The following is a 23,096-nucleotide window of genomic DNA, read 5'->3' as shown; positions in this document are numbered from 1 at the left end:
CAGTGAACATCTGGGGATAAGAACTATTCATGTATGTCCTCCAGCATGCACGGATGCAACTGAGAATAAGTGGTTTGCCAGTCTCATAAGATGGCTGTTACATCCAAATCAAAGCCAAAATATCAACCAGTCTGCTTTGCAAGACACCATGGAACAATTAGTATTCAGCTAGCCTTCTACCCAAGACATCAACTTTTCAGACAGCAAAGGTTAAACACAAAAACTTATCTCAGTCTTCCAGGCTCATGTATCGTCTATAAACTGATTTACCTAGTGATAGCTATAATTAAATAAATGTAATTCCCATATCCCTGATGCTCTACATAACATGCTTAAATTATTGTTGAGCCTCTTCATTCTTAACTCTGTAGAATAACTCAATTTCCAGTGTTCTGGTCATTATATTCTGCCCTTTTTGAACACTGTAACATGAGGAATTATCCAGGCTGGACATGTGACGGTTTCTGCAGATAAAAAGTGTAATCCTTAAAGTTTAATTCATCCATAGTTTCTACATTTGCAAAATCTAATTTAGGATATTGGACAAGTTATAAGCCTAAGCACATAAAAGAACGAAAATAAAAACAAACAAACAAACAACTACTTCCACATCGTAGCATAACTTCTGAGAAAACACATCAAAAAAGCCTGATATATGTCTCAAAGTTGTATTTTTGTTTGATAGATATAACTTAAAGTTCAGATCTAATGAGATTGTGTATGATTCTGCTTCTTTCTAGTCACTAGTCTAGGAATACTGCTGTAAGGTTTTGTTCAATATGCTTATTAAATGAGCAGCTGTCAAGGAAGAAGCAAATACATATTAAGCTTAAGCCTACTGGTTTGCTTTCCACTGCATTTCTTTTGAAGAGAATGCACATTGTTGACAATCACAAAAATGTCCTCATCATTTAATTGATGGGAGGCAACACCATCAGGAAACACTGCAATGAAAACTTTTCTTAAAATTCATTTAAATGAATGCATGTATTTCCATTGGGGTGTTTTGGCTCGGGTTAGCTTTGTAGCTGCTTGTAAACAATCCAGACCTTTCAAGAGCCAGGATGAGTGCAGGCATTTCAGATGACCTTGTCAGTCCTTCCTCACCTTTTCAATGACAATCTGGTTCTGTTGTCTTTGAAGTTAATGAGAGAGAACAGATACTTTTCTAACAGCTTCATGAACCCACAACCAAAAAGCCATGACTTTCCTTCTTAGTAGGCTAGAAATAAAGATAGCCACAGGAGTTTCCAAAAATACTTCTCCTAACATGTTCCCAACAGTGCAAGAGAAGAATACAGGAAAAAAAAGGGCAACACTGGCTTCTTTTTAAAAATATAGGCAACTTATCTTTAATTTTGTTCATACAGACCCCTTACATATAGTGAATGCTTTTAAGGAAAATCAAATGCTATATTTTATGCTTAAAAGCTTTATGCAGTCTCTAAACTGTTATTTAATTTGCATCTTAAGCACCCTTAAAAACACACTTCAAAATATCCTCCTTTTGAGTTGATAGAATGAAACCTTCAAATAGCAACCTTAATTGACATCTGCAGTTACTTGCCTCCATCACTTATTTATCTCAATGGTTTTGGCGAATGTTTGCACATATAGCTTTCAAATCCATGTTAATTAACAATAAATTAAGTCCATCTTTCCTGGATCAAGCCTGTTTTGCCCATGAATGTAGTCAGTGTGAGTGATCTCCATGTCTGTAGATTGACCCATGAGCTTTTCATCCTATTTTCTCCCCCTGCCTTGTTGAGGAAGCAGAGAGAAACAACAACTGAGTTCTGTCAGCCAGCTAAGGTCACTACAGCACAGAACTCAAGAGTGTGAAACATTTCAAGTTTGAAAACTACAAAATATACAAAATTCCACAGAGGTCAAAGAAAAAAAACAGATATCTTTCAAGCTAAACTGAGGAAACTATCGAAGTCTCCATCTTCATGTTATATTATTATTTCCTTGTAGAGTAACAGCAATAAGGAAAATGACAACTGGTAGACAAATTTGTTGGGGGAAAAAAACACCAAAAATACATTCCAAGGACAAAAAATCCTAAAATCATTGCAAAATGTGTAAAATTGTACTTTTTACGTGCTTCAGAAGAGAAAGGCTGAATTGTAGAAGTGTTAATTAGTATTTGCTATATATATATACATATATGTGATTTAGGAAACTATCAAATGCGAACTAGCATATTCCTCAAGAAGGTTTCATACTTTGTTTTTTCTGTGTTCATTGAGAACTATCTTCTTTGCAGTATTTTTTTCATACATCCCTTTTTCTTGTATCTCTTCACTCAGAACTAGCATTTGTGAGAATCAAAACCTGAAGATGCTGTCTTCCGAAACAATTTACTCCTTAGTATAAAAGAATGTCTGAGTGTTTATTACAAAGCTAACTGCACACACAAGCAAAAAGGCAATATTAGTAGTGTAGGTGGATTTGAAAGTAAATGAGCTGTTAGATTATTTACTGCTATATAGGCTATGTACATTCAAAACTTGAATGCCCTCGGAATGTTTTAGCAAATAATCCCCAACTAAGTGAAAATAAATCTCCTGCTTAAAATTAATCCATTGTGTGATAATTAAATCCAATAAAAAAAAAAAAAAGAAAGAGAAAATAACAACTGTCTGCTCAATTGGGTGTCTTCTCGGAAGAATATTTCAAGAAATGTTATTCAGTCTTTTCCTGTCAGGTATTGACTGCTCTATAAATATGAATAATATTCAGATAACTATGTTAGTAATTAAATAAAATAAAATAAAATTTTAAAACAAGCTTATGTGGAGATGGATGTATCTTTAATTCCAGTCTTCTTACTTAGATTTGAGCCTGCTGCTCACTGAACAGAAGAAGGCTGGCATTGTTTGGGGGAGATGTAAAAATTAAGCTTTCCAAAATCTCTTATGTGTCTGTATGAAGACACATAAAATTAATGAGACTTTGACACATGCTACAAAAAGTTACATTGATTATTAGTACTTTTGATGTGGCTGGTGTCTGTCTCATCTTAATCAACTCAAAATATCTAGAATATTTATTTCAACCTAACCAAGTTCACTTGCATCAGCAGTTTGATCCTCATTACATAGATATGTATGATGAACAATTTTAAGAATATGAGTATTAAAAAGTATCATGAGAGTATCTTAAATGTGATGACCGAAATGAAAAACAAAAAAAGGCATGAAAAGTTTAATATTTGAACTGTTGTCTCTTTTCCCTAAGACAACCATCAGTGTTACTTCAAGAATATAAGTAAATAGTAGAAATAATATCTCATGCAAGATCTGTGTCCAGCTTTAAAATTAAGTCACTAAAGACAAATATTTTTACTTTCCCTCCGAAGGAGGGAAAACCTCACCAAACAACTCTGCACAAATATTTTCTTTTACCAACCATATGCCAGGGACTACCCAAAGCATGATTGAAAGCTACAAGCTGGTTTCTTAGACTTTGTAGAGTTTGATTGAAGTGTGAAAGCAAGCAAGAATAGAGAAGTCATTCACCCACCTCCCTTCCTACTTCAGAAGACAGTAATATAATAGCCCAGAAATAAATCAAACATCCCAGCAGACAATGAGATTCAAGAATTATTGACCATTCCTGACAAACACCCCAAGACAGCTGGATTGTAACAGCCTCACATGCATGTTTCTGATCACAAATATTCCTTCCTATCAGCAGAGGTGAGAAAAGAGGCACCTGCTCTCAGCATATAGTAAATGTTTGGTTGATTACCAAAAAGTTGTCTAAAATGTAGAAATCCTGTGTAATCACTTTCAGCATTACAATCCACAAATGGCAGGAAAAATTCCAAGTGAGAAGGTTAGGATGCTGATAATTCAACGTCTCTTAAACATTTAGTATTGAGCAAATTTATACTCCTATATTTCTCCTGGGATTAAAGGTTTTATTCATGCGCTGCAGTAAAGCGCAGAATGTCCATGAGTCCTCCAGGAAGATATCACAAGATGTATCCATACACTTAACTGGGCTAGTGTCCTAGGTGTCCATTATACCTATAATTTAGGTAATAACGTCTTGACAGATAGTTATCTAAATTTAGTTATCTAAAATACTAAACTGAATCCAGCCTTCTGGATTCATGGTAGCTGCCTAAACATAGGTGCCCAGTGCCATCGGAAACATCTGATGCACCAAGCCATCTGAAATATTTTCATAGCAATGGCACACAGGATGCAGGAACTACTGGTAACCCACACTCTTCCAGAATGAGGAGTAGCAGACGGGTGGAATGCCTTACATCTAAAGGAGTGCTGCACATTCCCATTTAAGGAACTGAGACCTGTTGCTTCTCTACACAAGATGCAGTGTCCCTGCTCTCAGATATTCCCTGACTTAACCTGCTCAATCATTTTCTAAAGGATAGTGTAGTACCTCTCTTATTTTCAAGGCTTTCTAATTTAGTTCTTCTTCTCAGAGCAGTATAAAACCAATTTTGAGCAAGCAAGTACAGCACACACATCTCTTTTACAGTCCTGAGCTACATTTACCCAGATGGAATTGTCCTTTCCCCTTCCTTTCCCTACTTTTGACAATAATGACAGCCTGTGTAATGAAAAGTGGGTGCTCTGTCTTTCTGCTACCCATCTGGGAAGACCAGTTTGTACAGTGTGCAACAGACCAAGGTAAAATGATGTTATCAGGCTTAGATAGTCAGCCTATTAATGTTCTCCATTTTGTGCTAAGTTGAGGCACACTCAGCTGAAACCCTCCTGGGGGCTTGGGTGAAATCCCCATGAAATCTCCACTGCAAGTGCATGACTCATGGTAGGGATGGGCATGAGGAAAACCATAAGGCACGCTAGCCCCTGCCTGCTCCAAATGTTCTGCCTTCTCTGCAAACAGAACCCTGCCAAAGGCAAATGTCCAAAGGTCTGTGAGAGCTAATCATAGTGTCCATCGTGCTCCCATAGTGACGTGTCTTCAATGTATCAGCTAATTACAAAGACCCAAGGGTATTAAATTAGTAACTCCACTTGAGCATGCTGAGGATTTTTTGATGAAATATCATCTTAATGCTTAACATTGGCAAAAGCGTTAATAGAATACAAAATAGAATACAAAAATAAATATAATTAATAAGTTAATAGAATACAAAATTGATGCATTAATCTGGTATGCTCTCCTTTCATGAATAAATGTGCATTCCTGATGCTACCCCATCTCAAGCAAGGTAGATTAGATTTTAAAAAGTGTCAAAAAGTGCAATAAGTAAAATCAAAGGACTTGAACAGTTTCTGCACAAAGAAATGTTAGTGGGGTTTAAATACCTTGAAGATAAACACTTTCATCAATGATATAGCAAAAGTGATGAAGAAGCCACTATTTACTGAATTTCATAGTATGAAAATCATATTATACATATGCATACTGCTGAAATTACAGACAGAAGCTTTAAATCCAAAATGTCATTCTTCTTACCTGAATGATATGATATAAAGTTAAATTGTTGAAATTCTGTGGATCCTGAAAATTAATGTGAGATTTCAAATTAAGAATAGAGTAAAATATGTCTGAAGGAAGGCAGTGGGCATATTCTCTAGTCAAGGAATTCTCTGAACAAAAGACAGCCAGAATCTATAAAATTGTCTTATTCTTGTGCTCCCTCCTAAATATCAAGCAATCACTGTCATACGCAGGATTTAAGGCCAGAGGAATCCAACACCACCATTGTTATATACTTGTATAAAAATAGTAAAAGTTAGTGAAAGGAAAATATGGTAAAACAGCAATTAACAAAGAAAATACTATTTTTATGTATTTTCATCTCTTATTTTTCTCAAAAGAAGGAAAATCAAAAGTTTTTCTCAATAAGTGCTCAGGTATGTCTCTTAGGTACAAAAAATTTGAACTTCTAAGCCTCATTAAGAAAATAATAAAGATTTGTGCTTTGAAAGAGAAGGTCTTTCATAGCAGAGCTTGAGGGTGCCTTACTAAATATGAAATCATGAATTTTAGGCAAGATTATTTCCTAGGACACTTACCTCCATAAAAAAAACACTGGTTTACTTTACCCATTATCTGCAGAAGTGAGTTGAATTTCATCTCTGTAATTTTAGACCTCTCATGAGTCAAGTGACTTTTTTGTTGTTGTTGTAGGTTAGTTTTTTGTTGCTTTTTCGTTTGTGGTTCGAATTTATCACCAAGTTCAGGCTACTATTCTATTGGTAGAATAAACCTCCACCAGGGCAAATGGCATGAGGTAGTTTACATTTTGGATATAGGCCAACCTATTGAGAATTTTTATACATAAATAAGCTAATATCCAACTCCTGCTACTCACAGAGGTCCAAGATTCTGTACAGAATTCTGTATGTGTTGAGATGTTTTCCCTAAGCAGTAGGCATCAACACAGCTAGCGATTACAAATTCAGTACTTTTAGAGAATATAAAACATTTTTTAAAGAATGAATTTTTTAAAAAGTCAGAAAAACAAGTTTTTAAAATTGTAATTACTGTAGAATTAAAAGAGGATTTCCAACAGCCAGCTTGCCTGTAGGAATAAAATATGCATCAACATCCAAGCTCTTCTGAGTGATTTATTTAATCAGCCAAGAAGAGGCATGACAAAGACAGATATTTGATCCTACAGTTCACGGTTCATAATTCTTTGTTCTCCCCCTGGTGTCCCTTGCACAATACCTCATGTATATAGTGACATGGCTCTTCAAGATATTGCTCAGGGCATTACAAAATTTGTATATCAAGTCTGGACTTCTGGCATGAGTTAAAATTCACTTCTGTAGTTGCTGTGAATGAAAGCAAATAAATGCAGTTAAATGTACCAGTGCAAGCAATGTGCTACCTAATTTGTTTTTGAAAAATCCTATCTGCCTATTAAGATGAACGAATCAGTCTGTAATTGGGATGAAAGGACAACATTGAGAATACCAAATAGGATCTAAAGATTTGTGTATCATTTGTATTTGTGGTTTTACGTATATCTTTATTAAAAGGAAAATGGTATTTTCAAGGTATTCTAAAGTATTTCTAATTATAAAAAAAAAAAAATTAGAGAAAAAAAGCAAACAGAAAACAAAACCATAGGTTCATATAGAAATAAAAACATGGGAAAAAATAAAGGACAAAAGTCAATAAAATATGAAGATCATCAAAATAACAATATAAATTGAGTGTATCACAGTGCTTTATCTGTGACCCATATAATTCTACTATCTCTTGATGGCAGACTCCAGAAAATCAATTGCTGTTGATTCAGTGTTAGTTAGCGTTAGTCTGCAATATATCATATTGCAGAGTCATGCTTCAAGAACGGGAAATTGGTTTGGATTTACATAGAAACCTTGTGGAAAACAGCAGAAGGAAAGGAGAAGAGGCTTTTATAATCATTCAAGGTTTCAAAATACTTGATTCAAATGATGCAAGACTTTTGTATTATCATCTAATTCCTATGAATGGCAGATAAATGAGCCCAGGATGTTAGAAAGAATAAGAAAAATTACAGATTTTCTTTTTCAGAGAAAATGAAAATGCTTCCACAGCAAGAAAATCTATACTTGGTATAGTTATTAATATTTTCTGGAGAGAAAAATAAAAAACCAGCACAATACAGGTGGAAACAAAGATGGAAAAAAAGATTCTTTGTTTGGACTGTAAAAAGAAAATTATAAATAATGCTTTACATTTCCTTTCTCCTTGGCCTTTTCTTCTGCCATGCCTGGGGCATACTTAAAAGTTGGATTTTTTTTTTTTTATTTTAAAGATTGTTTCCAAAGTCCAAACGTATTTTTTGTTCTGGTGTTCCACCATATCTTAAAAATCCTTTTGGTAATATTTGACTCAGAAGTGAATACCTTTAATAGTACAATGCCTGAGATGGAATGGAAGTACCTTGCCAAATAAGATAAACATTATATATGTATGTGCATACATATATATAATGTGTGTGTGTGTATATATATATATATATATCAGGAAGAAGGAAATACATATTAAGCTTAAGCCTACTGGTTTGGTTTCCACCAGACTGCATTTCTTTTGAAGAGAATGCACATTGTTGACAATCACAAAAATGTCCTCATCATTTAATTGGTGGGAGGCATCACCGTCAGGAAACACTGCAATGAAAACTTCTCCTAAAATTCATTTAAATGAATGCATGTATTTCCATTGGGTTGTTTTGGCTCGGGTTGGCTTTGTAGCTGCTTGTAAACAATCCAGACCTTTCAAGAGCCAGGATGAGTGCAGGCATTTCAGATGACCTTGTCAGTCCTTCCTCACCTTTTCAATGACAATCTGGTTCTGTTGTCTTTGAAGTTAATGAGAGAGAACAGATACTTTTCCAACAATGCAGTAAATCCAAAACCAAAAAGCCATGACTTTTCTTCTTAGTAGGCTAAAAAAAATGATAGCCACAGGAGTTTCCAAAAATACTTCTCCTAACTTGTTGCCAACAGAAGTGGAAAATGCAGACAAAAAAAAGTTAAGCATAATATTGCTTTTAGTTAAAGAATAAAGCGAAATGAATTATAAAGGAATTAAAGAAAAATACACAGGTTTTTACATTCTTTCAAAACATCAGATATTTTATTCTAGTTCAACCCCTCTCTGGAGCCCCTTCAGAATCTACTTATGCTCTGCCCTTCTCTGCTTTATTTTGCCCGTGGGACAAATAGCTTTCCTTCATCCTTAGCTACTGAAGAAGACTAAAGCAGATCAAACAACTTACTTGCTTTCTTTTTTTATAACTTTCTAGATGCTCTGCCTGGTGAATCCCTGATCAGCCCTACAAGCTGTTCTCTGATCCTTTCCAAATGACTTTATTGCCAAGGTGACAAAACAATTCTCCTCCATGGGATTTAACTTATTGTCAGAGCAATTACATTTAAGTGATACATTTTAAGCCAGTAATACGTCTGTTAGCCCTGGATCAGAACCCTTTATGAATTTTAGTTAACGTTCAGGCTAAACTACTGCAGGAAAGCAATGATTGTCTTTGCAGTAAAAATAAAGTTTGCAATTTGTCAGGCGGCAGCAGAACACTTAGTCTCAAAAATGAAATCCGCACACTGTGCAGATAATGTCCTCAAACTGTTGCACTAACTGAGTAAAAGCATATTATTAAAGTGAGAGGTTTATTTTCAGTCATTGTTTCAGCACAAGGTCTTGGGCAAATACTATGTTGGAGAAGAAAATCAAGGGAAGATTATGACTACCAGCTGAGAAGGGAGCAATACAAGAAACACGGGATGGATACTTTCTGATGGTTCCTGTTTCACTAGACACTCATTGCTTTTGCTGAAGTAAAAATGATTCTATTGCAACTACAGAATGAAGAAACAGGGAAAAGCTTATAAAGTGCTGCTAATAAGCTCAGAGACATTTATGTGATATAAGTGTCATTAGTATTCACTATTCATTTTGGTCTAGTAATGGGGAATAATAATGAATGAGATCCCAGGGCTTGGGGAGCCTCTACTTCTCCCACTAACAGTGCACAGGGAGCACTTTAGGAAAGAAGCCCAAGGAACTTCAGCAGCAGAAAAGGTTTCCATAGTATCTTTTTACAAGAAAGCATGGGCTGCATTCTCAGCCATATTTCAGTTTCAGTATAAAAATATCCTGGAGGGCGCTCATTGAATTTGAGCCACATTTCTTGTACTCCCTGAATTTTTTTCCTTTTCTGTCTTTTTTTTCTTTCTCTATTTTTTTTTCCAATAAACCTTCCATTTGTCTCCTAGAAAAAACAGAAGCTCCAGTTCCATGTTTGAGCAGCAAACATACTTTGGCTTCAGTTCTACCCTTTTGTTGTGATTTAATCCTAGCTGACAAGCAAACTACACAGAACCACTTGCTCACCCATTTTGGGGATGGGTTAGAGAATGAGAAGGGTTAAAGTGGAAAACTCATTGAGATAAAAAAGTTTAAAGCAAAGTCTGTGCAAGCAAACAGAGCAAAATATAGAATTAATTCCCTACTTCCCGTGGGCAGGAGGGTGCTTGGCTATCTCCAGGAAAACAGGGCTCAGTCATGTAGAACGGTGATTTGGAAAGACAAATGTCATCACTCTGAATGTTCCCCCATTTCCTCCTTCTTCCCACAGCTTTATATGCTGGGCATGATGCCACATGGAGCATCCCCCTGTCAGCTGGGGACAGCTGTCCCAGCTACGTCCCCTCCAGCTCCTTTCCAATGGAATAAGAGACAGAAAAGGCCTTGACTTTTTGTAAGAGCTGCTCAGCACTAGGAAAAACATCCCTGTATCAACACTGTTTTCAGCATAAATCCAAATCACAACTCCATACCAGGTACCATGAAGAAAATTAACACAATCCTAGCCAAAAACAACACCTTTGAATACTCAGTAGGTTTTTGCCTCCCAAAAAGTAATTTTTGTCTTTTCTTGTGAGGCAATCATTTTACACTTTAGTGAAAATGTGCCTTCAATCTCTGGTTTTTTATTCGTTTATAGACAATGCTTCATTTTCCTTTTTTTTTTTTTCTTTTACCCCACTATCTGGCTGTAGCACACATCAGTCTTCTTCCCACTCAGATTTTTGGAGGTAAAGGTCTCTCATGTACTTATGTGGCATCTAAAAATGGGTTTTACTCATGGCAGAGTCCATTGGCACTTCTGTAATTCAAATAATCGTTATAATACATGTAAAGGCAGAAGAGAAGTTTAGATAATCATTTTTGAACTAAAAAAGCAAGTGAAACCATAAGAGCTGTCATCATTCTTCCCCATTTGTGCACCGGGAAGTTTTATAAGATCATGTCCTAAAGGTATAAATTGGCATAAAAGGGAAATGTTACATCTATGGGTTTATGTTACATTATCTGGCCAAATAAACTTTTCATTGCTTCTGAGAGTGCTAAAACAATTGTAAAACTATGTTAGTTACCATGCTGTTTGAGAGCTCTCTTATGGCTGCTTTTCTATTCTACTTCCATTCACTGTCTAAATAAAACCACAATTTCGATATGTGGAAAAAAGGAAGTAAAAAAGCCATGTAAGATTAAATTTTTATCTTTGTAGGAACTGGAAATATCTTGTTCATTTAATTGAAGATTATTTCACAGATCATCTAATGAATGTAAAGTCAATTCATTTTTCTGTGATAAGTGATATGTATTCATTTTTGAAATGCAACCTAGGTCCTTTTCCCTTTCCATTTCAAGGACATTTTAGACATCTGTAGGACTCCACCTTTTCTCATAATTTCATGCTGGGAAGGTACAAAGGATGGTCTGACTCAATAAAAGACTATTCCGGATAATAGAAAAAACTTTAATAACTCAGTGATGATAAATCTTATTTCAAAAGACAGAGATGATTTGACCTGAGTGTGCTAACTCTTTAGCATGATGTGTGATTTAGTTAATATGCTCCATAGGAGCTAGTGCTCTCCTCCCCATGCAACAATCTTCTTTTCTAAACCTTCAGTGAGATATACTTGAGAGGACTGCAAATTTATCAGCACTCTGTAAAGACTTCTGGAAAAGAATTGCACTGTCTCACTGTCCAGCTACTTCCAAAATGGAAGATATCTAAAGTGGATGAGAAGTACCTTATAAATTAAACATTATGTGAGTATAGTAGTGGCAGAACCCAAAAAAGCTTACTAGCCTGATTGCCATCTCAAAAATACATAGTGATATATTAAATCCCACAGATTAAATACTAACAGTTCAAAGCACCTTTCATTGCAGAAAAAATATTCTGCAGTTGTCAGAATGTACAGATTTTACATCTCCATCTGAATCAGCTCAGTGATGTTACAGTCAAAGCCATGAGTTTTCTAGAAGAATCACTGGACTCCTCAGAAGAGCCTGTCCTTGTGTTAAGGGGTTAAATAGTCACATGCGTTTTCTAAATAGTCAAGAATCTGTTAATAAAAAGTAGGAGTCTATTAATTTACTGAAATAGCAAATGACTCAGACATACAGCAGTACAAGATGAGAGAACACAATAAATGCATACCATTGCCATGTATGTGCTAAGGTAGTGATGCATAGCACTGCAGAAAGGAGAGTAAATTTACTACCATTCTATTTATTGACAGCTTTTGGCATCTGCACAGAGCTGCAATAGCTGGCATCAGTCTGGAAAGCAGTAGTGAAGTTAATTCTGTGTGTATCCACACGCCCAGAGGAAAGGCTGATTGTGTAATTTTCAAGAGACAGTAAAATACCTATCTGTTCCAATTGCATAAACTACACTTTCCTCCTAAAAGCCAGCGACAGCTGAGTTTAAGTTTTCTCAGAGCTTTCAAATGATTTTTAGTATTTTTAAATACATTTTTCAAATGTATTTAGTGGGGCTGTAGGGTTTTATTTCCTCTGGAAGCAAGGAGTCATTTATTTGCAACCACAACAAAATATCCTTTTTAAATGAGAGTGATTACAAACTCCAAAGGTTTGCCTCTATTCTATTAGATGATACAGAGAACACAAGATTTTAAAAAGTTGTGGCATCAATATGTTTATGATCTATTATTTTATCTAATGCCATCTAAGATTTGCATAGTATGCAGGAAGTAATCAAAAGAGATGAATGAGGATGCAATGGAAAAGAAAATAAGATGAAAAAGCCAACAGAGTTCTGCAGAAAAATGCAAGGCACTACAATGCCAATGCCTAGAAAAGCAATGAGTAGCAGAAAAAAATTCATCAGTGACTAATGAAGGTCAATCACCCAAGTCGCCTTGTAATGCTTTCTCTTTGTGATTTTAAAGTTTAAGCAGCAAATCCAACGCTTTTGAGGGATATTGCTGTCACATTGAGAAAAAGTAATGGACTGTAAATACTGACTGAGCACATATCCGACTTTTCCACTTCAAATTTAATTGCATTTCCTTTACACTTTATACATTATTGTGATTATTTATACGTCAAAGACTTCAGCACGTTTAGTGTAGTCAGTTTCTCTGCTACTAAAATTCTGCTTTAGTTACATTTCTGCACATCCTTCATACGTTCACCTTCAATTGGTCTATGTATATTATTAATGTGTCATGATAGTAACTTCTAAAAGACGTAGAGGGTTAAAAGTTCACTGGCAGGAATAATCTCAGTAAAACAGGACCCAATTCATTTACAGCAGAACTTTGCAGAACTCCCACAGAGTAGTGATAACATCTTCATAGGGTCTTCATAGGCTTCACAGGAGCCCTTGATGTTTCTTACAATGAAGAGTTTTGTAGAGCACCTGAGCTTTCACTACATAGAAGTGCCTTCACTTGCCCTTCAAACATCTTTCTGGGGAAAATAGAGTCGAATAAATTTGAGTTGTGAAGGGCACTGGGCTGAAACACCCAAAACCCCTGGAACAACATGACCTCACAGGGTCAGTGCACATCAATTTAAAAATCTTTCAAATAATATGTTTAGGACAAGTCTTAGTGTCTTTTAGACTGACTATGCACTCTAACATAGTCAAACAAATAGATGCATATATTTTCTTTATTACTTTCCATTCTAAAAGGGTGTTTCAACTTCAGCCAATTTTAGGAAGACTTCATATCATTAACTATAAAAAAATACTTTTAAAATTATTTTGTTAAACTGCAAAAAGTTATTTAATGGTTTTTTATTTTAAATAACTGAACATTTTCATTAGAGTTCAATTGCAGGCATGATCAAAAGAAATATTTTCTTGAATTTTATCCATCCAATAGTATTTTCTTGAAAATAGATTTCAACAGAAAAGAAATATGATCTGAATGCTATATGAAAATAATTATTAACCAACTACTAACTTATAAATCAGATTCCTTAATATCCCTATACTGAGTATCTATATTTTGTCATTTTGCCACAGGTTGTACTATACTTAATTATCTCTGTAAAGAAGACAGATGGCCCTTGTCTTATGAACCCTCAGCTTTCTTCCCCCTTGATTGACCATGCATGCCAATATTCACAAATTACAAAACTTATACTCTCATTTTCCTTAATTAGCCTCAAGCAAAAATAAATCATGGCTTTGGATACTTTCTTTCTATTTTTTTTTCTCTCTCTCTTCTCATACAACATCAAATGGTTTAAAAAATTTAGAAATCTCAAGCAGACTTCAATTTTTATAAGTCCCTGGAAAGTCTATCACTCTGTTATGTCTATATATCAAGTATTATAAGAGGTAATACTTTTACTGCCAATGCACTTCACGTACTGCTCTTTTACAGCAATAACTAGTGATATTTACTGTACTCAGGGAAACAATCAGTGCTCAAGGAACTTCTGCTAGTTTAGAAAACACTCTTTTATACGTAGTCTTTCTTCTACTTCCAGGACTATCAAAATAGATTTTCCATTGGACATGCTCCATCACACTGCACTGAATGTAGGGTCTTGAATCTTGAAAACACAGATAAGTGTAAGCAACTCTGACTTCAATGTGATTTAAACATCTGCCTGCAGTAATGCACAAATTAACTATTTCAGTGTAGCATATTTTAAGATAAATCACTGCTGACTAATCGAGTCCTGTGTGAGTTGTCCTCTTTAATCTTAAAATTCTGTACCTTAACTTTTAATACTGTATGGCTTTTGTTTTCTGCTTTTCTATGAGAGGTGCAAGTGTTTGGTATATGAGTCCACAGGAGAAATGGTAAACAGACAGCAAAGATCTGAGATATGATTATTGGGGAGTTTTTCACTATATCATATATAGCAAAATAATAGCTGTCCTGTTCATTCTTTGCTATACTTATGACTAAACTAACAAATATACCAACAAGCAATAATGTTACTGTTGTTATGAATAAGTATAGGATGTACATCTGATTGTAAATGAAGGACCTTTAGGTTTTTAAATATGTCAGCATATCTTTCATGTAAAATAAATAATTTACAAAAGAAACCATCTGTATTTTTACATAGTTTAAACAAGCTGCTCTATATTTCCAGTACAACACCCATGATTATCCTATTTGCCTTTGTACAATATTATTTATTCTTTTATTATACATGTAAATTGTTTTTCCTTCTTCATTGAGTGAGTGTGATCCACCCTCTTGATTATATGTCCATTCTTCCTCATATACAGTGAGGGCTATGCCTATCCATGGCTCTTTCTCAGGCCTCTGTTACTCTTGGTCTCTGTTTCTGCTCTGCCTTTTGGCTGTGGCAGTGCTTGGGAAAGTTGTGTTGTAAAAACAAGAACTAAATCCTTTCATAGGTAGAGAAGATTCTTTCTCCACATGCTAACTAAATAGCCTCAGAAAGTCATTTTTTCTCCCACTAGTCTGAATCGCTTACTGTTTGTTAATGTAAGACAGAGGAATGCCAACACACCTGAAATACTCTCTCATTCTCCCCATTCTCTTTTTATATGTGTAGTAAACACACTGAATGGGATTTTGACCTGACTCAAATCTTACATGTCCTCTCAATACCTTCATTCAAGATGAGAGAGCCTTTACACTCATCCTCAATCTATTCTGCCATTTTTTGGATAAACAGAAAATAAAAACTGTAATTGAGAATACTTTGGCAATAGCAAACCCATTATGTTTGCTCCACTGCAATCCTAACTATTCCAAGTGATCTTTAGTCTGCAATTCTTTGCCATGATACCCCAGTGTGATTCCATAGCAGTAATTTGTTTTATCTTATGAATATGCACTTTGAGAGTCTGTAATCCACACATCATTGGCACAGTAAACTCTAACCTGTTTTTTATTTTGAGCTATTGCTATCTATTTCTTCAATAGTTGCTGTATTTGAAAAAGAATAAAAAGACAAGATATAATTCCTTTAATTTATATATCAGCATATGCACAGCAGGTATTTTTATTTAAAATAGCTTCAAAAATAGCTAGCATATACCTGTAATTTTTTCTTTAAGCCAAATAGACTATTTCATTTTATTCAAACAATTCAGCACTAAATCCAAATTACAGACTACTTCTATCTGCAGACTGTTTTAGAGATTTATTAATAAAAAAAAATCAAAAAACAACCAAAGTAATATTTTAACTGGAGTAATTATAGTTAGTGATACATGCAAATGACTGAAATCATAAGGACACATTTTGTGACATGTAAAGTGAAAGTAGTCTCCACTCAACTTTAACTTGATTTCAAAAATACTTAGTGACACACATTTTTCTAGTATTAAAAAAGAAATATTATGTTTCGCCTTAGCTAACTTAATTGTTTTTCTCCAATTTTTGGACATAAATATGTGTTCTGTGGCCACCTGAATCTTATGTGCTCCCTTCTAAAAACACATTATTTTATTAGACCCAGAATCAATATATTTAAAAAGTAAAAAGAATCACCATTTTTTTCAAGTTTCTTTGTTTCTAACAGATCTACTAATCACATAGTTCTTTAGGTCTATCTTTCTCCAGCCCTTTCAAGATTACCATACAAAAAGGTAGTTCCTAACACGTGATGTCTTATTTTCCATGAATTAGACATAGGTTAACACTATTAATTTCAGTTACTGTCTTAATAATTATATCTTCTCCTTAATAAAGAATTACAGTCCCTTTCCATGACACTGTGAAACACATAGACAAAATGGTTATTGCTAAGCATTGTTAGACCCAGCCCTGTAGTTGGGAAGCTGCACCTAAATGAATCCATGATTGGCCATTCATAAGCAAGAAAGAGAGATCCAGGAGGCCACACTGAGAAAAAGGTTTCATACCTCCCTCCTCTGATTAGAGCAGGAGGAAATGAAGATTTTTACATTCTTGTAAGGGGGAAGTCACAAAATGCCTAATGTAATATTAGTTTGCATGTTGGGATAAGGGGGTAGAAATTACCATTGGGTTTGACAGTGTGAGTTTTACTGAATAGGACAGAGGAGCTGAAAATAGTGGAAGTCAATGTATTTGTACGGAATGGGTGTGGATCCTTTGAGCAGAGGTTCAAAAGTCCCCTGCCTTTCTGTCTTCAAGAAAGGACAAACCAATGACAGCACCCTTGCAGTGAAGCAGACATGAAGATGTTAACTGGAGAAAAAGGTTATCACCTTCAAAGGGCATTCAATACAGTAAGGGTTTAACCATAGTGAGCAAGAACAGCACGGGATCTTTGGATAGCTTCAGCTTCATTAGACTGCCAGGAGCTGTAGATAATCACTGAGGTGGCAGGAACTACTCACCCTCTACACTTTCACTCCTCCTCGATGAGTGTCAACAGTTGTTGCTTGCTTACACATTCCTCTATCGGGCAGGAACTGACCAAATTAAAAGCTATTGATGATGTGCATACCTGCTCCACAACCCAACACTTTGTAAGGCCAGTTTCCTGTTCATATGTCCACTTTTCCTACGAGCCCTGGTTCTCACATACACAAATCTGAATTCATGGGCCAGATAAACTTCAGGTCCAACACAGAAGAATGATTTCCTCTAGGGAGATCCCAACACGCATCAGATGCATTTGTCTGCAGGTGACCATAGGCAGTTTGAATGACAGGAACAAAACACTGAGGCTTTTTTCCGAAGAAGAAAAGAAAGCTAGAGTATGAAAGCCAGAACTATTCTGCTTTCATGTTCGGGATCTTCCTTTCCAGATATTTACTATCTGTATAATACTTCTGCAGTATTACAGTACCCTTTTTCTTCTCAAGTGAGGAATTTAAAGAAGATTATATCAAGCACATCATGTGCACATTACATCAGAAAGCAAAAGCTTCTTTTCAATGCACCTATTATATTTTTAGCTTTATTCTGTTCCTTCTATCTAAGAGTTTTGAGTCTTGTGTTAGAGGTCCAATGCTGCTAGATATTTCAGAATTTGTAGTGAACTTCCTTTAGAGGGAAAAAAAAGTTATTTTAGTGTTTTACTTGCATTTTAACTGCAAAGCATTTGTGGTTAAATAGATTAGTGTTCTTTTGTGTCTGGTTTTCCAGCTGAAATCTCTCAAGGTGTTTCCATGCCAAGTGTGATCTTTTGTAAGGCATGACCTTTCCCAGCTTAACCTCCTATCACTTTCCTTGTACCTATTAAAAATGCAATCTGGAGTTTTTTAAAGGCAAATGTAAATTTAAATTTTTGCCTTAGAAGACAGGAGTGAAATCTATTTTCTAAGGGCAGTGCTTAATTTCTCATTAGACAAAGACTGACTAAGTTCCAGCATCTGCTGATTTAAAGCTTAAAAATGAAAAACTGTGTGGCTTTTTTTCTCCACAGACTAAACAGAATTATTGTTGACTGGATAATTACTATGGCTATTGTGTCTGAAACTGAAATATCTGCCTGCAGCTGCAGCTGAAAACATTTTTTCTAAAATAGATTGATTCTAGGGTTAATTGTCTTGGATTACAGCAAAACTAAATTAAATCTGGGCCTGCAGTATTTTCAAATGTATAAAATATAATATTTTTTAAAATTTCTATAGTACACTGGCTCTGCATCAAATAATTCAAGAGAGAAAGGTGCAATCCTTCTTTGATCAAGTGTCAGGGTGGCCATTTCAAGTGACAAAATGACACAGAATTTTGTGGTTGCTGTTCAGTGACTCAGACAAAATAGCAATTACAAGAGCTTCTTAAAGAGAGTTATTCAAACAGAAGGCAGTCTTCATATCACTACACTGTGCCTTTCCAGTCCTTGTCAGAGCTCTTGTCTTGATGAGGGACACTGTAGCTGATGTAATGGTCTCAACCTCATAAAAACATGCTACTTGGACAGCTGCAATGTGAAGAAAGGGATTGTTGTTATGAATTGTAGCTTAGAAAGAGTGTCCTGGGGAAAACAGAGTATTTAAAAAAGGGTTAGAGTCACTGTGGTTATATGCCTCACCACTAAATCAAATAGAGGCATAAAGTCCAGAATTAACTGGCACACATCTACACTGCTTAGGGCTAGTTTCCTTTAAGGCAAATTTCATCTGGAGATGGCTAGTGGAAGCAGACCAAACTGATCTCTGGAGTGGGCCAACACCTAGGCAGACAGACCAAATCAGAGTCCTGTGTCAAGGCATGCCCTTGCACACCAGTTTAGCAGTATAGAAGTATGTCTACTCTTGCCTGTGGATGTAAATTCAAAGAGGACAAAACCAAAAGATCTGACCAAATTTAAGCAGAAGATAGTTGAAGAATTACCAAAATTATTATATTTGTGGACATGCAGTAAGAAACAATGCATATCATTTTACTGTTCCTTCAGCTTTGCTCCTTACATAGAGCATCACAAGGAGACCCACTATTCTCCTACACTGAATTGTACCTATAGGATAATGACTAGGCTGAAAGGGGCCAGAGAAACTTAATATGTATTAATTTAGAGTTAGTTTTCAGATATAGTCAAATACATTGGGGGATTTGGCTTTATTTTGCAGACAAAGAAATTACAAGTAATACTTTAGTAGGAAAGAGTTAAATAAACACAAACCAATAGAGACACGTTGTATGGGATAGAGATCATTTTAAAAGAGGCTAGCATGGTATTTTATTAGTTAATTTTAAAAATAATTACTTCTCTCTTGGTTCTGGCAGCCATTTTTATAAAAGACATTTTTAGATTTCCTTTTTGATAGAGTTCAGAACACAGACACCTGTGTTTAGAGATCTATGTATAGGTTTTTACCTGAGACTTAAATCTAAAAATATTCATTACAAGCAGTGAATATCTGGAATTTTTATAAAGGATCTAAAGCACCAGTGAAAAACCATCCCAGCTAGCCACTGGCTGCTATTCCCTAAGGGTAAGAGTCTCCTCTGTTTCTCTTGTCACATTCTCCAGTTTAATACAAGTGTTAGGATGTCTCTTAAATGGCATTAAGGTCTCGATTAAATTATCTCAATGTAGCATCAAGTGTCACTTGACACACCTTTGTGTGACTTGAATCACCCTAGTGACAACTGAAGTTATATCTGATTGAGAAGTATCCAGGAATCTGGACGTGCATCTTAGGGCATCTCGTAACACAGGTCACCTATGCTTAGGCAAAAAAATCCCACCTCTAAATCTTCTAGGTGTAGGCAACTTAATCAAGCCTCTTCTCAATACAGCTGATGGAGTCTGCCTGGAACTGGCCACACAGAGGCATCTGGTGCTGTTTAAGACATCCTGAGATATCCCCGCTGTCCACAGCATCTCTCGTATGCCCCAAAGTATGTCTGCAGCTGTCTGGTGCCTCAGAATCTCTGTGACATGCCAGATGACACCAGATCCCTATGTTTAGTCAAGGGAATAGAGTCCCAAAGAGCTCTTACTCTCCCTAAAACAGATGTCTGGTGACTGGACAGGTGAGTCATTACCTGGGATGCACTCACTGAACTGGATGTGGTTGAGCTTCAGTTTCCAAGAAGAGAGTGACCTTGTGCTACCTGCAATACCCAGCAGTGCCCATGGCATATGCATGGGACTGGCCTGTTTGACCCAGGTATTTGCATGTGGACAGCTGTATCTAGATGTCTCAAGCTGCAAACTCTATCCTGCTCTGTATAATACTTAATATTGAACACTTTTTAATATATAAAGTATAAGATAGAATAATTTGAATCACAATATTAATGAATTTGAATTATAAGGAAATGTTTATCTTGTCTTCCATTACTCAACCAGGTGGAGAAATATTAATATAATTAAAATTTCTCTAGATCTCAATTAAATCTTAACTCACTTTCCTTTGTAAGAGACCTTTTTTTTTTGTTTTTTCCCCCTTACACAGCTGCACTTTATGATTGCAATCAATTGCAGTCTTTCTAAATTCATTTCCAAATCACTCTTGGATGAACTTCAAAAATCAGCCTTTCAATGGCACATAGCGCGAATGAGCAGTAATTCAAGTGAAATTGTGCTTAAAATACTGACTTTTAAAATATGTGTGCAAAATAACAAAGTGACTATTAATTCAGCCTTGGATCATGGTATTGCAATATGCTGGTATCATGTATGCAGTATCTTGAAATGAATATTATAGATAGTAAAATGAATCTTTATTTAAGTTTTTTGTCATTTCAAAAATTATTTGTTTGTGCAATTTACATCATGATGATTCAAAGGTTTTTTTGCATTTTATCATTCAGTGTGCACGATTAAAGTCACATTACAAAGCTGGAACTTGCGGTCTGAGAAAAAGATAATTTTTTAAAAAAACCCATATATTTTACACTCCAGTAGTTGTATAATACATGAACAATAAATTTTAAAAAAAGGAATTAACTTCAGCAAGGATTTTTTTTTCCTATGGCTTTATAGATACCAACATAAATAAATTACTTTGCATGAGCTTCTTTTCACATTTCAAAAAAACCTCATTAACAATGTTAGTATATCTTCACTGCATTAAATCTCCAAAGAGACACCAGCGAAGGTGAGAATTCAGTACAAAACCCTGTGTGTTTGAAATAATACTAAAGATCCTTAATAAGCATTAGATAATTTTACAGAAAAACTGTGGTTTTAGTAACAAACCTCATTAGTATGAAGGTGGATGCGTATACTTGATTTCCATGAGTGTATTCCTACCACTCTCTTGTCTTTGTAGTCTAGATAAACATAAAAAACTAAAATTAATATTTTCTCTGACATTTTGAAAACTGAAAAAAAACATTTCTTCAACTCTTCTTGCTATTAAAGCTGACAAAGAAATAAAAAATATGAATTTTCAACAATATACGTGGAATTAAACGTTTTTCAAAATATTTCAATACCTGTTGCAAGGAAATCTTAGTTTTCTTGGCATAGCAGTTTTCCTTCAGAATCAGAGTTACAGGGTAAATTTATTTCATGTGAGATTGTGCAACAGTACTTTCAATGTGTTTTAACATCATTAACTCTTGTTTCTGTGAAGAGAACATTTACATAGTTCCAAAACATGATTGCTAATAGGTTTGACCCAAACACACTGTGGTAGGATTCAGGGGATGTGCATGATACCACATGATTCTTCTGACCAGGTGAATTGCCTGGAGCTTCAGATTACAATTCTCAGTGCTGACCCTAGTTCTGGTATTTAAGGACTTTTCCTAAGAATACTTTACCAATCTTCACTTCATCAAGGAGAATACCGAACTGTTTCTATCAAATTCAGGAGCTTCACTTTTATTAACCCATATTTCTTAGATTTTTGTCAGTTATGGCAAGAATCTGATTTTCATTTTCCTAAAACTTCTTTCCCTGGTATCATTATACTATCAATATTTTCAACAGTAAGACACATATTATTTTCTTCATTTGTAAGAAAATCTTATGGCTACCTTATGCCATTACTTTAATGTAAAGAAGTGTAAAGAAGAATGTAAATTCACGGAACCCAGAAAGCAAATAAGAAGCCAAAATAATGGGCTTAACATTTTCTAAGTCTACTAATCATTCTCTGTCTTTTTTTTAGATATCTTTAGATTTAGCATCAGACACAAAATGTTTTATTAATGACATATCCAGGTGCTAGTTTTGATTTGAGATATTCAAGCAATTTTTATAGGTTGTCTACATTCAACAAAGTATGCAGTGCACAAGAGCTTTGAATTCAAAAGGAAGCTACTGAAATTCTTATGCAGAGAGCCACACACCTTGTTTCTAAAGCAGTGGGAAAACCATTTCTTTTTCCATTCTATTTCCAGATAATTCTCAGTATTTGATATCATGTTTGTCCTTTTATCTCCCTCTGAAATTCCAAGGAAAGGCTCCCTCATCATCTGGCATTCTCTCCCCATATCTCTGAGGAGAAAAGCAATGTTTGCAGTCTCTCATCTTCCAATTTTCCCTCCCTAACCAGCAACCATTTCTTGGTATGAAATAATAGTGCTTCTGGGGAAGATGAAATGGAACAGGAAGACCAGATGAGGAATGGCTGATGAATATGGCTCAGAAAATGTCTTAGAAAGAAATAAATTATCTGAGAGGCAAGAAAATGAGGCTCCCATTGGCTTTTATTTTTTGTTTGTTTGTTTGTTTGGTTGGTTGGTTGGTTGGTTGGTTGGTTGGTCTTGTTTTGTTTCTTTGAGTTTGTTTTTTTTTCCTTTTAAATCTTATTCTGGGGAAGATCATTCTCTGTTTCTGACTTATAACTCCCTGCTTTCATTAGAACATCTCTGTGGCAGAATTAAAATAATGTGAAAGAATCTTGTAAGTTAAAAACCTTGCGTTCAACATACTGATAAATACTGCACTAAAGTTAA

General features: G+C 35.2%; 1 long non-coding RNA gene across 1 annotated transcript in view; it reads right to left on the bottom strand.

Annotated features, from left to right (window-relative positions):
- The window catches only part of LOC148224829 (uncharacterized), a 60,231-nt gene extending 37,449 nt beyond the window's left edge, over window positions 1-22,782 (bottom strand). Inside the window, exon 1 of the long non-coding RNA XR_015801523.1 lies at window positions 21,388-22,782. This is a non-coding gene — a long non-coding RNA (uncharacterized LOC148224829). The remainder of the gene's footprint in view (window positions 1-21,387) is intronic.
- Window positions 22,783-23,096: the final 314 nt, after the last annotated feature.

The sequence above is a fragment of the Sturnus vulgaris genome, chromosome 2, assembly GCF_052056855.1.
Source record: "Sturnus vulgaris isolate bStuVul1 chromosome 2, bStuVul1.hap1, whole genome shotgun sequence".
Classification (NCBI taxonomy): Eukaryota; Metazoa; Chordata; class Aves; order Passeriformes; family Sturnidae; genus Sturnus; species Sturnus vulgaris.
This window is presented reverse-complemented; position numbering and strand designations above follow the sequence as displayed.